At 38.7% G+C, this 16,949-nt stretch overlaps 2 protein-coding genes across 2 annotated transcripts in view; one reads left to right on the top strand and one right to left on the bottom strand.

Annotated features, from left to right (window-relative positions):
- Positions 1-4,448, bottom strand: part of NRG4 (neuregulin 4) — a 33,175-nt gene extending 28,727 nt beyond the window's left edge. Inside the window, exon 1 of the mRNA XM_075505730.1 lies at positions 4,336-4,448. The gene's annotated coding sequence lies outside the window, so the exon portion shown is untranslated. The remainder of the gene's footprint in view (positions 1-4,335) is intronic.
- Positions 1-16,949, top strand: part of TMEM266 (transmembrane protein 266) — an 89,766-nt gene that overhangs the window by 5,063 nt on the left and 67,754 nt on the right. The gene's annotated exons all lie outside the window — the stretch shown is intronic.

Below are 16,949 nucleotides of genomic sequence, written 5' to 3'. Positions count from 1 at the left end.
TAGAAAGTACACCATTTGGACTACCAGTCGATTTAGCTGATGGTAGAAATTTAAAGAAAGCTGCTCTTAAAGTGAACTAAAGAGCTCCTGTGTGTAATAATTAAAGTTAAAACCCATCCAGGATGTAAATGTGAGGCATGTCGTGTGTCTCAGCTAGCAAGCAGTCCATAATTTTTCTCTGTATATAATATCTGCCTGGATTTTACAACCCACATTTAGTAAATAATTACATTCTTATCTGGAATGCTAAAATTAGACAGCTTTGAAAACAACTTTTTAATGGGAAAGTGAGATATGGGTCAAGGTTCACATGTTAACTTGCACAAGTGTCTCAAAAAAAAAAAAAGCAACCTCAAAGATTTTTCTTGCACATATTTACTGTTTTTCTTCATCTGTTACCAGCTGCCACCTCCAGAAATCTGAACGCTCTTTTTTTTTTTTTTCTGTTTGGTCTTAAGGAGAATGACTTTCTGAGCAGGGAGCAGTAGTGTAATTAAATAGATATGTTTAACTTTGAAAGGTGTTATTTTTAGGACTAGCTCAAAAGGGCAGGTACTCCTTGGAGACATTATAATATGGCCAGATTGTCTGCTCCAATGGAAAGAGCAATGCAAGACTTAGGTAGCACCAAGGTTTACTAAAGTTTTTGACATGTTATCTATGGGCAAAAAGAAATTCAGAGGAGGCTGCAGAGTAGGCACAGCTTCTGAGTGTCTCAGCTCTTGGTGCTGCATTGGAAAAAGTGTTGGCTTCCAAAGAGGCTGACCCTGTGGAGTGATGTCTTTGTTCTGTTTCCTTCACTTTATTAGGGCCATGGTGATGCTGGTGCTTCTCCCCATGCTTGTACAATGGCTCTTAGGAATGCAACACTGTTGGATGTTGCACAGATATCTACCTGCCTAGCAAGGATTATGCTGGAGACAACAGCTGTTCCGTAGCTGCCCCCTAATCATTGCCATTACTTCCCTGCAATTCAGATGCTAAGGTACAAGGAACAGACAAGTTTGTGTATGCTTCTGGTAAGAAAGGGTGTGTGCATGAATTAATGGGTATACTGCAGAGATATTTGTCTCCCCACTCTCCTTCCTTTTTTTTCTGATTCATATTTGCTCACTTTTCCACCTTTCAGCAAAGGGGAACATATGGCAGTGTGCTGTCCATCTGGTTGCCACTTACTGTGAAATCATTATGCAGGCAAATTTGGCCCCTTCTTGAATCTCTTATGTAGGTAAAACTGTTAATAGAATGACAGCTGAAGTGCTTATTCTGAACTGTAAATGGGAATTAAGCACGGAGAGTGAACACAAAGGGTGCTTTCTGAATATTTTCAATCTTCTACATTAAAAAAATACTTGTGCTATGCTAGTATTTAAAGCAAAAATGATTGGGACGCTCATTGTGCTGTAGACTGTTCAAGTAGGGATAAAAGACAAGTCCTGCCCCAGAGGATTTTCAATGTAAATACATTTTAATGAGAACATTGTGAATAGATGCTTAGGAAAACCTTAGTTATATAGGTAATACTGTATATATGTCATTAAAAATTCTGTTGACGTTTTTGCATCCTAGCACAAGCTTGTAACAGTCTCTTTAAATGTATAGCAGATACTAAAATAATTGTTCAGTAGTAGTTTCTTTTTTAAAGTGATTAAGTGTGACACTTTTAAGAATCTTTTGTTAATTTAGGTCTTGTGTGTTTTGGGTATATCCAGACACTTCTGTTTATCTATGTATCAAGGATCAACACTGGCAAAGAGAAGTCATATTGCCTTTGGCAGCATGAGCATGTGTACGTTTTTGTTGTCATCAGATGTCACATTACTAATGTTGAAATTGTAATAACTTCACTTTCTTTTAGTTATCTAAAGGAGTACCAATGAAAAAACAATTAGGCTATCCTTATACTATAATATTCTGAGATCTTACCTGAAGATAAGAGTACCTCCAAAAGTAATTTTTAAATTCTATTTATTTTATACATATGACAGCTAACTCTCATACATTGTCTGCTTCGTCAATCAATAGTTTGTTTTTCATGTAGCCACATGGAAAATCCTGTTGGTTTTTTTTAAACTGGAAGAGGTGGTTATAAAACCAGAAAGCAAGTGGGAGAGGCAGAAGCAAGTAATTTATCCGGAACAATCTTTCTTGCTGTTTAGATCAGGGATCCTCACTTTTGATTGTTAAATGCATATTTATTATGTAGAACAGTGCTGCAATGACCCCACAGTGATATGAAAATGCTTGTGGACTGGTAAGAATAGTTTTGGCTTTGGGGAGGAGAGTGGCTGGAGTTTGTTCACTGCATTCTTTAAAGTTTTTATTTTGTTTTGAACAGAAGCACAGTCAAGTTTTTAACACAGCATTGGGATTTTTTGCCTTTTTCCCCGCACGAGTCAGTTTAAAAGACTGTAGATTGCTTTCTAGAAAGCTTTTGTCCTGTACTGAAACAGGCAATGAGAAGTTCGCTGTAAGTTTTCCAAGAAAACCTGAGTTTGAGACTTACTCTGAATGAACTGTTTTTGAACAGATATTCTGTGCATTAGTGTATTTTTAAAATACTTTAAAGTATTTTAAAATGGAAATCCAACCCTCAGTACACAGCTGTAAAACCAGGCTGACAGTGGGAATACTGAGTAGTTTTGGGGAGAAGGAAATATTTAATGGCTTCTATTACAGTTTCTTGACAGCTGTGGCCTATCGGTGATGTATAGCTGAATATCTGTAGTAGTAGTATCACTGAGGACGGCCAGCTCTGCTGTCTGAAACCGAATGGTAGGGTCTGTTAAGTCACTGCTGAGCTGCATCTTGCAGTACTTTGGATGGAGCTAATTCTTATGTGAAATGTTGAAAGACTTGTGCTCTGTGGATTTTGTTTTCCTATTCAAAAGGAGAAAAAAAACCCAACCAAAGGCACAGAAAACCCCAAAGGTTTGCTTTTAGCCCCCAAATCAGAGAACTTCGGAGACTAGTTATTGTGTAGTTGTTGAGTTTTTTTTAAATACACAGTGTTGTATGACTTGTATTGAAGTCTTTTGAAATACATTATTTAAATATTCAGGAGTTTGTTGAAGGATAAATCTGTGGTGGATAACTGTGACATGCTCAGATTTATGGATACCTTTGCCAAACTTGGCTCCCTGCTATTGTTTTCTAATGTGAAAAAGAGGAAGAATTCTTTCAGTAGCCTGCTTCTTGTGAGACAGGAATAACTGATAAGGCAGTTTCTCTATGGTCTTAGAAGTTAGGATCAGGTCACCGTAGTGACTTTCGAGACTAATATTAGAAAAAGTTTAGATTTAATTTAAAGATACTAAAGATCTTTAGTTTAAAGGTACCAACCATTTTCTTGCATCTATTCTGCTGTAGAAAAAGTAATTGTTGTGCAGGTAAAATAACATGGTTCTAGCTAAGCAAGAGACTATAACAGTTATCCTGAAGTGCTGCTTTTCAGCTGGTACCAGGCTTCATATCGTGCCAGAAAGTACAGGAGTTTTGATGTGTAAATGAAGGTATTCTTTGAAATGCTGGGAAGGCCTGGAGTGCCAGGCAAAGGATTCCCTCAACAGCCAGAGGAATAGGAGCTCAGGGACTCCTACAACCCTTTGAATATTGAGTTACATATTGTCCAGTTGTAAGGGTGTGTTTTATTTTTTTAACTACATTCTCTTCTGATTAAAAATGCTCGTCAGCAACTCCCTTGTACTCTTCTGAAATTTGGGAGCTATGGAAAGAAACTGGGTTCTTTTTGCTTTAGTGGCTGGATGTTGCACCCAATCTGAATGCACTGTTTCAGTCTGAAGATTAGATAGGCCTGTTGCTTTTGAAGAACTTTCAGTCTAAGATGACTTCCATTTTTTTGGGGGAAGGGACTGCAGTCAAAGTAGCTGGTAGCCTGCCAAGGCCTGAATACGAAAGCACTGGATACAGTGAACAAGCAAACAAAGACTAATTGGTTATTTGTTTGACACATTTGGAAATGTGGCCAGTTCTTGGAGTGACGAGGTGACTGGCATCAGCTGGTATCTGATATTTGCTGGGTGAAATGCAGTAAGTATATCAAGTGAGAAATGAGCCACTTCCTCATCTAAAAACACTGTTAACTAGCACTTTCACAGACTGCCTTGGTGGGGAGATTTCATAAACCGAGTGAACATTTGAACTGAGCTTTCTTCTGCTTCACACATTCAAATAAGGATTAAGGTACATGGGACAAATTAGGGACAAATTAACTGGAAATACAGGCTTGTACAGTTCATTTCCTCGAGGGAGGACTTAATGCCCTAGTGCCTGTGTATTTCACAGGCTTTAAAAATGACTTTAAAACATACTCACTTTTTGTTGTTGGCTGTGTGGGTCAGGAGCTTTCTGTGCAGGTAATGTCTCATGTAATGAAATATATCTTGATTATGATGCTATCATAAAGCAATGCAGAGTGTTTTATCCTGGAATGAAGACAGAAAAAGGGAAGGCCAGTGTTCAAAATATTAAATTATAAAATGGAGAATTTGGTATTGGAGGAAAAACAGGTGGTGGTGGTACTTTTCATCCCTAGAAGGACATCTGATCTTGAGGCTGTACACTGGTTTTGTTTAAATGGTTTAACAAAGCATTTCAGTCTGAAATAGACTGTTTTTCTATTAGTTTCACTGGGTATATAAAGCGTACTGCATGAACAGCATTTGGCAGGAGAAGAACATAATGTATCTGAAACCTTTAATTATATGCTGTAGGCAGCTCTGTCTAGGTCAGAAGACACCATATTATCAAATAACATTATAGGCATTCAGAACTTGCACAGTAGCTTGATTATTCATTGAATAATTGGTCTTTGTTAAGCAGATAATGGCACTGTTTGCATTCAGAGCCTAGGTTTGAAGTATCTGATATAGGATATTTGTATTTTAAATCATCTGTTATCCAGCTGATGTAAGAACTAAATAGAACAAAGTTCAGTAAAAGCTTTTACAACAGCAAAAGCTGCCTATTCTACTGTGCATGTCACACTTCTACTTACTGTACGCTACCAGCAGTTCTGCCAGTGTCTAAGAGATTTTTTGGTTTATTGAATTTAATTTTGTATGGGTATTTGTCTGCAGCAACACTGAGGACCATACAGACTGTATTAAAAAACAAAATATGCCCTGAAGAATAAAACAGTTTAGAAGCTTCCCAAACTGCTTGAGGGCAGAAAGAGAGGAAAATAAATAGTGATGGAGAAGTGTATGATTAAGACACACAAGTAGGAGTTACAAGAGAAATGGCATGGCTTTCTCTGTCACACACTGTACCTTATTTTACTTATCTATAGAAGAGAAAGTATTTCTACCTTATGAATAATTACTTAGGCTTTTAAATGCTTTAAGATTCCAATGTGGAATAGGAAATTGACTGCAGTGTCAATAGCTGATAATTTTTGCAAGTATGTCAGAGTACGATCTAAGGTAAGTTTGTAGGTTCCTTTGGGCACTCACTTATGTAAGCTCGTGCTTGGAGGTAACTACCAGCTTGGTAAAATCCCCAGTTGCTTCAGTACTCTGTTTTAGAAGGGCTGGGGAACAGGTGATGATGAATGGACCTTTTTCCTCTAGATTTCATCCTGCTTAAGACAAGCATCTGATTTTTCTTTTCCCAAGCTGGAGTTTAAAAGAAAAGCAATAAGGTAATAAAATTATTGCCTTAAAGGACGACGACAGGTGATCAAACCCACTCAAAGTAATGATTTTATTGTATTGAGTGCAGCATACTCAGTTAATGAAAACACATGTTCTATATCTGTGACTGTTTAGCCTGCAGAAGATCAGTCTGCCTTGCAGTAGAGAAGTTGTATTTTCAGTATGAGATATATACCCATTTGAGCTGTGATCAGCACTCTTTGCCTTCCCTAAGGAGATGGCAGTGATTGTAGCATTTATCATACATAAAGGAATCTGTCTTGCTGTACGTAGCTGCCAAAAGACATGTGAAAAATAGGGACAATGAAGGCAGTGTCCATGATCTCAGTAACCTTTCAGACAACAAAACTGATGGTGAACTAAGGAAATCGCATCCCCACTTCTCACCCGAACCCCGTATTTAGCCACAGCAATAGTTATGAGTTGGACTGATTTGGTAGCATGTCTGTAAAGGAATCTGCTAGCAGAATATTGTCTGAAATGCTGGTGTACTGGTCTGTGCATGAAGCTGCAAAGAGATGAACCTCCAGGTGAAAACAAATTCTTGTTCACTCTAGAAATTGAGTACGCAGCTAGAATGCTGTGGCTTACGTTACAAATGGTTACTTTAAAATGAAGTGAAATGATGGACAAGGGTTTGAATTGGTGGTGGTCAAGGAAAAATCCAAATGCATACCAGTGTTTTAATGAGAGCAGGGAGTTTGTCTGGATTATTTAGGTTTGAAAAAAAACCCAGAATCTAATGCATGTTCTGCTACCATCAAGCAGCCCTGTGACTGGAGCAGAGACATGAAACCAAGGGCAAAAGTTCCCCTATTTAGGGAAGGAAGGATGGAGCAGACTGAATTGGCAGAGCACTTTTCCAAGGAAAAACACTGAACATTTGAACTTTGCTTTAGTCCTCTGTGCTTTATAACATGTAGCAAAGATGATGGATTGGTGATTCTTCTGACTTGGCAAAATTAAGGCTGCTTTCTGGGAAATGCAGCAAAACAGCCTCAGAGGCTGCTCTGGGGATGCTTACAGATTTGTGCTCCTATGAGAAGTATGTGCCTTTGCAAGGGAAGGAAAAAGAAAGGACTTGCAAGCCTATATCAAAACAAAAAATGATATATCAAGGTGCTGTACATGACCTGATTTTCACTTCTCTATGGGCGATGAAGCTACATGGTACTTAATTTCTAATGACTTTGCTCATATCAGGCTAAGCATTCTCTTCCTTTCACCCCCAAAGGACCGAACTGTCAGGATTCTTGTGATTTGAGCAAGGAGAGAGATATGTAGCAACAGCTACTGAATCTACATGCTGGACCTAGCTGTTCCTTCTTGCCTATCGTGGCATTTGGTGTCAATGGCATTCAAGTTGCTAATTGTGAATTTAACATCCAAATGAAAAAATGGATGAAGATATGGGTATGCCCATAGCTAGAGTATGTGTATCCCCTATACAAGCGGTATGACGGTGTTGTATTCAAGCTTAGATTTTTGTCAGTTTTGAGATAGTTTTGTGTTTGTTTTAGTGCATGGATAAATGCATGTTTAAATTAGTCCTCATCTTTTCCCCAAGGTATAGTTCTGCATTTTTATAATAATTTATAACTGAAGGGTTGGAGGAAACCTTTCAGGCATGAGTATTTAATACATTAAGATCTAGTAACACTGGTCACTGTTGCAGTCCATTTGCCTAGAAAATCCTACCAGGTTTTTCCTTAAATAAGCAAGTAAGATCTCTTGCTCTTCCCTGGTTTTGCACAAGTTTTGATACCATATCCACTGAAAAAGTGTGTAGGTCAGGTTAGGAAAAGCGTGTTTGCCTTGTGGAATTTTTTGTCATTATCTAGAGTGTATGTATGTATATGTGGAACCTGTAATTTTCATGCCTTCAGAGTTTCTCATTAAGGTCATCCTGCTGCAGAGATTAAGGTTTGATTCATACTTTATACCAAGTTGTCTCCTGTACAACCTCTCATCCCATTGATTTGCTGTGATATTTTTATGCTAACTGTAGCAAAAGGAAAACATGTTTAAGGAGAAATATTTTAATAATTGTAGATGTACTTTCCATCTTTTGGACAAAAAGGTACAGCAAAGGTGAGAAAAGTCAGCATAATGTGACCAATCATCTCTGTAAGTTGTCAATGGAGCATAGTTTGAGAACATCTGGACAGTAAAATGTACCTCTTGAACTTTCATTGATCGGTTCCTTGGGCTGTCAGCCATGAAGTATATTTTTGGATACTTGCAGCAAATCTTACTGCATGTGAAAGAATGCCAAATCCATAGTTTGTCAGCTGCTGTTTTTCAGTAAGTAGGGAAAAAGGATTTTGGTTTGAGTTAAATAGTTAATTTGCTGCTGCATTGCAGACTGCAGTTTGTACAGCTGTACCTGAGTTAGCTTTAAACTAGGCAGCCTGGCAACTAGTATCAAAGTCCAGCTGCAGCAGTGCTAGCTCAGCATGAGCTGCTATAATCCTTCTCTCTAATCCAAAGAGGAAAACTATTGGCCTGGACACAGTAAAGCAATCTTTTCTTTCAGTAAGCCATTTCCTCTGAAAGCAGAGAGGGGAAAAATGTGTGTGTGTGTGTGTTTCATTTTTATGGCTCATGTTTTACCGTAGTTTTTTACAAGAACAAAGGGAGGCATAGCAATTTAACGGAAAATGAATGCGTTGACTCCGTATGTGGGTGAAAGTTTGATGCATGCTACGATTACGTAAAGCATGGGTATTCCTTGGGACTTTTGAAATGGGGCATGCTCTTGTTGAAAGTGGAGAAATTAGTTCTGCCCTATAAATGTGTGCTCTGTCTGCCATCTGCAGCAGTACACAAGTTAGTGGTAAGATGCTTTAAAAGTGTACAGCTGCCTGAACTGATCTAAACTCAGTGATTGTCTTAGTCCCATAGGAGTCAGAAGTGTTCCAGTCTTGGATGAATGTGCACTGTGGTTTGGCCTGCCTGTACTTGGCAGATGATCTTTCTAGCCTTTGGATGCTGCCTAACACTTCTTCTCTCCGAGTATTCTCTGAAGTTCATTATGCTTGGTTTGGACACCTGTTTATTTTGTGCTTAGTAGAAGAGTGTTTCTTTATTACCAGCTGTTAAAGAAGGGTAATGTGCATTAAAAATTAATTGTTCATGGAATATTTTTTCAAAAACTTGTTCATCTTTGATTCAAGACAGAAGTTTTCCTGTCCTGAAGCATTCCCTGTTTCTCATGCTAGCTGTCCTTCAATTTTTCCTAAAAGATCCTATCTTCAGTATCATAGTAAGCACGACAGGTCTGTTAAACCAACCTATATTATTAAGCTATTTAGTATATACTTGTTCAAAACTGTGTGATCTTATTACTGCAAGCATTGTCTCAGATTAAGTACTTTGGAGCAGGGTTTATGTCACTTTAGGTACTTTAAAAGGTGTTTTTTAATGTGTCTCTAAGTAACATGTGAATAATAAAAGTATGAACCAATTTTTCTTGCCCTGAAAGACTGTTCATTTCTAGGACCTTAAAAGTCACAGGATTCTGATTGTCATCTTGGTATTTTCCCGTCTCAATTTTGCAGTGAAGTTTGCAGTGGATGCCTTTGACAGCTCTCACTGCGAACAGATGCTTGATACCATCTGAAAGCTTTCTATCCCGTGTTTTTCAAACGTTGTAAACTCAACAGGTCATGAACTGTCAATTGTCAACATCATGTTTGAAATCAGTGTATTGAGAATGAGAAGGGTAAGACAAGAGAATAACAGTTTTATTAAGGACCAGTGTTTCAGAGCTATGAAGATTAGAATTGAATGATCACAAGGTATTGCCTCTTTAAACCCCTTATTGGTCTTTGCAGCAAGCAGTTTGTTTCATTTCTACTGCTTGTTTTTACAGTGTCAAGTGCAGTAAATCTCTGACCTGAGGCCAGAAAAATCTTAATTCCTTGCAGATATTCTTGTTTTATTGGAGAACTTGTATTGATTTTGCAGTCTTTTATATTTCTGATTCAAACAAGACTTTAAAACAATTACTTTTATTTTTGGAGGATTTTATATATGCATTTTAAAAAACACAACAACCTACACTTACAATACTGGAGGCTTTTCTTTCTATTGGGAAGTGTCATTTTTCACGGACTGAGTGCCAAACCAAAAGTCAGAAACATGACTTCTAATCCAGACCCTGGCACCTATTTGCTATGTGGTCTTGGACTTTGGGTTTAGTTAGGGAGTATGTACTCATTAGTTTACTTAAATTTTATTGAAAGTGCTAGTCAGTCTGTGGCTGGAGATTGATAAATTACTTAGCAGATAGTGATTGGGTTGGAGGGGTTAGTGCAATGGCAATGTAAAAATATTTCTGAAAAATTTCCAACAGTTGGACCAGCTCTGTTTTTAATCCAGAAGCTAGTACAGATATAGTTTCCTTGCTGTCATCTGTCTGTCTTTGGACACTTTTTTCTGAGTTTCTTACCTCCTAGAAATGTTAATGACTCTATCCTGGTAACGGATTTAAAGTTCACCTTTAATAAAGGTGAATCGATAAATCTTAACGAAAGTCTTCGCAGCTGTAACGGACACAGTTCAGTTTCAAGCAGGTGGCTGGTATGTGTTACGGGATTAAGAGCAAGAATGTGTTTTATTTATAACTTAGCATTTGTTTAGTGTTTCGGGGCTTGCATTGCAGTATGGATCCCTTGCATAACCATTGCTTGAAAAGCATCCTTTTATCTGATCAGTGTATTAGACAAACTCCTTATTGGATATGGGTCATGGGACTTGAAGTACTAAATAAGATACTGCTAAAATAGAGCTGTGGAGGGTGGCAGGATAACTTCTACATTGGGTCATGCAGTAGTGGCCAAAGCTTTTCTGTCTGATGCCAAAAGAGTCCAAATGCCCCTGACTTGTGCTGGTGGATGCTTAGGAGCAACAGCACAGAATGTTGAAGAATAACAAAGATTTTTCTGTGGGCCAGTGTGATTGGGTTGTCCTGTTTTCTTTATGATCTTCTGTTTTAAATAAAATAGTGAGCAAATGAAGCTTTTTCAAATGCATCTGCTTTACATATTCCCTGGACTGAACACCATGGTAGCAGAGTCGGTTGCATGAACTTGTCCATTGTACTACATGTCTCCAGCAGACACTGTTATGTGTGAGATGTTCACAAAAAATTGTCTCCTTTAATAAATGTTTGTTATATAATTTTATAATACACAGGCAAAAGCAACTGTGGTCTGATTCAGAGTTAGTGCCAGGCATTTCAAATGAGAATAACTTTTCTCAATCAGTTCATCTCCCCAACTTTTTTCATCTGTAAATAAACAAATATGGTTCTATATTTAAAGAGCAGCCTAGGAATTAACATATATGACTTTTAGTTGAAAATACATGTGAGTGTGTTTATACGCTATTTGTTTCTTCCCATTTTGCTATGATTTGGTAAGTATTGAGTAGAACAATTACTGAAAAGCTTACTTTTGGAATTGCCAGAGAAGCTGATGCCAGGTCCCTGTCTGTGCAATGTTTCCTGTACTTCCTTGCTGCATTGTCAGTGACAGAAGAAGCCTTATTGGGCTCTGCAGCACCTCTGGGGTTCTTGGTGCCACTTCAGGAAGACCAGCTCTGAAGTGAGGGTCTTCTGCATTTTTATTAGATTCATCAGTTGCTTTCCCTTATCATTGTATCTTATCACTATGCTATCTTTAAGTTTATGATCAAAACTTCTCAAAGGCAGGGAAGTACTCCCCCTCACCACCCCCACTCCCCCACCCCCAAGGAAGAATTGTGGTCCAGGAAGTCATGGTCTAGTCCTGTGAAAGCACTTGGGCACCTGAAGTGGCATGCAGGCACCAAAGTCCAAACAGCTGAAGCAGCATCACAGCATTAACACTTCTTTTTGAACCACAGCATGAATTTTATCTGCCTCTAACATATCGAAGTATTGTTCTTATTGCTCAGTGTCTCTCACTAATGTTCTGCTGGGGTCTTAGTTGATTACCATGGTCAACTGTGGTGGTGCTCAGTTTTACTATGTGTTTTAAGGCCCTGATTCAAAGTGCATTACAGAAGCCTGTGAGGGAATACAGAAGTAAATTTTAAATCTGAATCCCAGAGTACCGTCCTCGTTGCCTTACAACATTAATTTCTTAGTATGTTAGCAGTAGCTCCAAATTAGTGTGCCACAATGAAAACTGGTTCTCTGCTCACAGTGTTAAATCATACTAAGATTAACTTCCTAGTGAAGAGTAAACTTTGTGAGCCCTTAGTAATTGGGAATTTAATCTCAAGTTTCTCTGTGATACTGATGCTACCAGTGGAAGAGCATAAGCTGACAGTTCTCCACTTTAAAACAAAGGGAGTTCATGGGTGGGTGTTCCTGCACTCTTCTTCAGAATTTATTCAGTAGCTTGTGATGCCCTCCGTTGACTCATGTTACAAGAATATCAGTCCTCCCTGTTCTCGCAGGGTTTAAAAGAGATGAGGGCTGGGCAGGGATGGTGATGTTAGTTATGTATTCTTGAAGGGGGGAAAAGATCAGTTTAGTGTTTTTACTTTCCATGTGTGGTGTATTATATGACCAGTAGCTGAATGCATTCTGATATGTATTTACATGAATAAGCAAATAGCTTCATCCTGCAGGAAAAATTTTGCATGCCTGTGCAGAGCAAATACTTTTCAACATTTTCAGAAACTACTCCTCTTGCATACCTCAGTGATCCTTCTTGTATTCCATACAAAATAACTAATGAATCAATTATCTTTAGTAAAAAAAGTTCTGAAAACCTAATGCTTACATTAAAGTTCTAAACAAAAAAAAACCCCACCAATATTTTTGTTGTTTTTTCTAAGTAGAAAAACTAGAGCTTCAAAGTCCCAAAGCATATATTTAGGTACAGATAGCGCCTGAAATTATTATTTTAAAATAATATACTGGGTTTTTTAAGCTCAAAATTATCTATTTTAAATGCACAATGTAAGGTAGAAGGAAAAGTGTAATTGTTCATGAGGTATATTGTTTGTAGCAGTATATTGAACCAGACCTTGGGGGTGTTGGTTTTTTGCTGTAAGAGTTCTTCGCCAGGTCGTATTCTGGGATTTGGCTGCAACAGGTGCCAGACCAGATCCTGTCCATTCTCTCTCCATGTGTTCTGTTGCTGTGCTGCTTATCATAGAATGGTTTGGGTTGGAAGAGACCTTTAAAGGTCATCTAGTCCCTCCTGCAATGAGCAGGGACATGTTCAACTAGATGAACTTTTGCAGAGACTGTTCAAGTTTCTGCTTTTTCTTTCCCCTTTATACTTGGTAGGATCGGGAAAATTATGCTAGCCCTTGCACTGTAGCTACTTTTTGCTGCAGGACAAAGAGCAAGTACTTCCCATCCTGTTTCCAGGTCCAGTGGGAAGAATTGTTCTCTTACCTATGCAGTTCGCAGCGGACAATCTAGGCAGACTCCAAACATACACTAGCTATGGGTGTCTCCTCTGTGATGATGTCTTCCGGACTTCAATGAGAAGTCAGGGGAAGGTGCAGGCTTGGCTACTAAATGTGGAAATTACTGGCCAGTTGACATGGCTGCATTGAGCAGGCTGCTTCCTCCAGATTGTATGTAGGACTGTCAGGGCAGGGCCTGCTTGCTTACAGTTTGAACTGAGTCCCTCACCATCAGTATTTTGTGGCAGAAACCTGGCCTATAATATGTAGTAAGTGCATTCCATCACCTGCTGAGGGAGCCAGGGTTACACAGTTAAATGCACTAGCTGTATATTAAAATAATGACTATCAGTATGCTGCATGCTATGATAAGCCAGTTAAATCTTGCATTTTAGGCTCCCAGCGGTCAGGAAAGATTTTCCCAGCCACGAACAGTACAACTGTTGTGTCAGCATGCACTGTGCGAAAAAACTTTCCTCTGAAGTACCAGACAGGATGTGGATACAAGAATTTTATTAGCTGTCTGATCTTGCAGAGTGAGGTTTACCCTGTATGCATCACCGGGTGAAATACTGCAGCTATTTGTAAATTTGCAATCAAAACAGCTGGGCTGTTTGTTTCCAAAAGCTAAACTACAAAGCATAGCACTGTTTGGGAGAAGAACAATGTATTTCACATCAATGAGCTAATTATTATATACTTGCTGTTAAGATACACAGTAAAGCCATAAATTCATATAAATTTATTGCATTTTGTCTGGAATGTTGCCCATAATACTTATCAGGAATGACAGAACATAGATATTTCTCAAATATATTTGTAGTGTAGTTGGTTCCTATAATAAAATCTTTAATTCCAGATGCTGTTTTTGATTTGTCTAATAGCTTGACTGGATTTAGTACCAGTCTACTTGGATTTGTTTTGATTTTGTACTGCTTGATTATGTGAGACACAGAACTGCTCTAAAGAACTTTCTTCTCAGTCTCCTTCTTATATAGGAATATAATATTTACAGGCCTCACAGAGCCATAATTGGTAAGGTGCACTGAAATCCTCAGCTCCAAGAGAATAAATAAATGCTAAGAATTTCTCATTAGGTTTTCTCTGTACTTTCCCCCATTCTTATTGTAGTGTTGCTAGTCTTTTGTATTTTGGTTGACACTAGCTCCTCTAGAAAATTAGAGAATACTTTTAAAATTTTCTAAAGGCATTTCAATCCAGAATCTATTAGGCCTAGGATTCTAAGGAAAATAAAAATTAATAGCTTGAGGAACAGTCTTTAGGCTGAAGTCTAATGGCTGAAAGGCAATTTTCAAGTTAAATTAATCTAAGGGTATGGGCAGATACTCAAGCTTGTATTTATTAGATTGTTAACCTCCAAGTAAGATAAGCAGCAGGTATTGTGGATGGAAATTAAAATGTAGTGAGTTTTAACCATTTTCACGGCAGACATGGGGTGACCCTAGTACTTTCACATGACTAAGACAGTGTCCCCAAGACAGATTGACAGTGTCATCCCCTTGAAGTGAGACATACATTGTGCTGAGGGATGTCTCAAAGCAGGTTGACTCAAGTATTTGTGTTATTCTGTCACTAGTGTTAAAAGCCTGAGTGAAATTCCAGCTCTGTCCAAATAAATTTTGCTGTTGGATTCAAATGGACTTGTATTTTAACCTCAAAAACCATTAGCAGACTGGAAAAATTAAGCACATGTGTGATTAACTCAAATCTAATCAGAGATGACCTGCCAGGTATCTATGTAGAACTAAAAACATTCATTCTAGCATGTTGAAAAGTGTATGTATTTTTTCTTTACTATTCTAAAGAGTGGCTGGACCTATCTTGCTTGGCTTTAAAACAAAAGACATGGCTGCAGGTCTCTGGTTAGTGGCTTTTCACTGCAGTTCTAGGGAGTAAGAAAAAGACAACTAGAAGCAAAATCCAAGAGCTGACTCTTGACAGACACAAGCAAACCAAACTTCTTTGAAACTAAATTGGTACTTGATTTGCTTCCAATAGTAATAATTTGGTTTATGACTCAGCTAGGTTAGTGTCATCCCCAAACATTTAAAATTCAGAAATGGAATGGTTGTTAGCCAAGCAAATATAAAACCAACTTTGGGTTTCAAATTTAATATTTTAATATTTAATCTAAGGGAGATTGGAGTGGTGTCTTTTTTTTTTTTTGCTTTTGAGAACCAGAATGTGGTACACAATCTTGGCTGGATTAGGGGGGAAGTGCCTGTGTTATGAAATGCATCCAAATGATCTTCTAACCATGTGCTGGCTGAGCCCAGAGTAATTTAGTTTCCCAGACCGGAAACAAACATGTCTTCAGTCCAGTGGAGCTGTTGATGCCAGGCTTGTTCCTATCGTGTGCAGTGGCACATCGCAAAAGCTAACTAATACTGAGCTTTCCAACTGTCAGCCCAGAAGCAGATCAACACAGCATCCTGCTGGAACCATTTATCCAAGCCCATGGTCCCTGGGCTGTAAAGAGAGATCATCTCACTAGGAGCCACATCTGGTCGAAGTGGTGCTGCTTTGTATGTATAGATATCTCACTTTTTTTCAAAGGAAAGTACCACCTCCAGCAGTTGGAGCCATAAGCAGAGCAGGAGCTGTTGAGACATGCAGTAAAATAGTGTAAGCTAGCAGCCTTGTGCCTAATGCTCATGTGAAACACCAAGTGTGCTTTTGTGGTTTCCCTGCTTATTAAGCAGACCCAAACTTTGAAAACTAGACAAATCTGTAAAGGGACCTTTTAAATATGTGATTGCTCTCTTTTGTTTATTCTCTGAACTTGAGAGCCCTGTAGTGTGGGGTTTTTTTCTTCTACTTTAACCATGTGGGGAAGCTATAGGGAGCAACTGTTGGGATCACCAATTTATTACAGCTAAATGGGGGCAATTTGTAAAAGTAGGGTAAATGGCAAGCTTGGAGAGTTACTCTGGAGTAAGAGATCAGAGTAATCTTCTTGCTGAATGAATGCATGTTCTTTATTAAGGAGCTAAGAGCAAACTTTCTATTTGGGTATCCTTGGTAGTTACGTGGTTCTTCCAGATTTTTGAGATGCCGTATTGCTCCTGTTACTTGCCATAGAGTGTTAAAATTTGGCAAGCAGAAGGCCCTCAGCCCAGAGAACTAAGTTTTCTTTGCCCCATGACATCTTCAGAATTAGCTACATTGTGGATTGCTGCAGTACCTGCTGGACATGTGCCTTTTTTTGAAAATGTTGGTAGTGTGTCAGAACAACTGAATTTCAACAGTGCCAGTATGGACTGTGTAGCATGAACTGGAACAAGAGCCCAAAGGAGCTGTCAGGGCAGCACTGGTCTGTGCTGCCCTGAAAGCATATTCATGCTGGTGTGTTTGCATGACATAAAACCCTGTTTGTAGACCTGCTACATAGCCCCTGCCCTCTCTCCCCAGTTTCTAGGTGAAGAGATAGCAGAGGGAAGGGGCATGAGTGGGTCTTTTCATAACCATCCCAAACAGAGCAGTTCCTCCTGTTTCTTCCTGTCTGGAAGTACCAAGTGCTGCACATCTGCAAGCTCCTTGGAAGAGGGTGGGCTTGACTGGGTTCTCCTGGGAGTTTGTATTGGTCTAGTCCTCCTCTAAAGGCTTTCTTCCAGCTAGTGTTATTTGTCCTGTAGTCCAAATTTGCAGTACTGAAAAGGTCAAGATTTGACCAATGAGCATGATACATTTGCAGAGAGATTATTATGATTGTGCACAAGATAATCTTTTCTCTTTTTTGGCTTGTCTAAACTTTTCTCCAGAAGGTATGAACTATACTTATGAATAATGAGACAGTCCTTAGTTGCATGATTATATGCTCTTTTTTCCCCAAACAGTGTT

This window comes from Mycteria americana, chromosome 6 (assembly GCF_035582795.1).
Source record: "Mycteria americana isolate JAX WOST 10 ecotype Jacksonville Zoo and Gardens chromosome 6, USCA_MyAme_1.0, whole genome shotgun sequence".
Classification (NCBI taxonomy): Eukaryota; Metazoa; Chordata; class Aves; order Ciconiiformes; family Ciconiidae; genus Mycteria; species Mycteria americana.
This window is presented reverse-complemented; position numbering and strand designations above follow the sequence as displayed.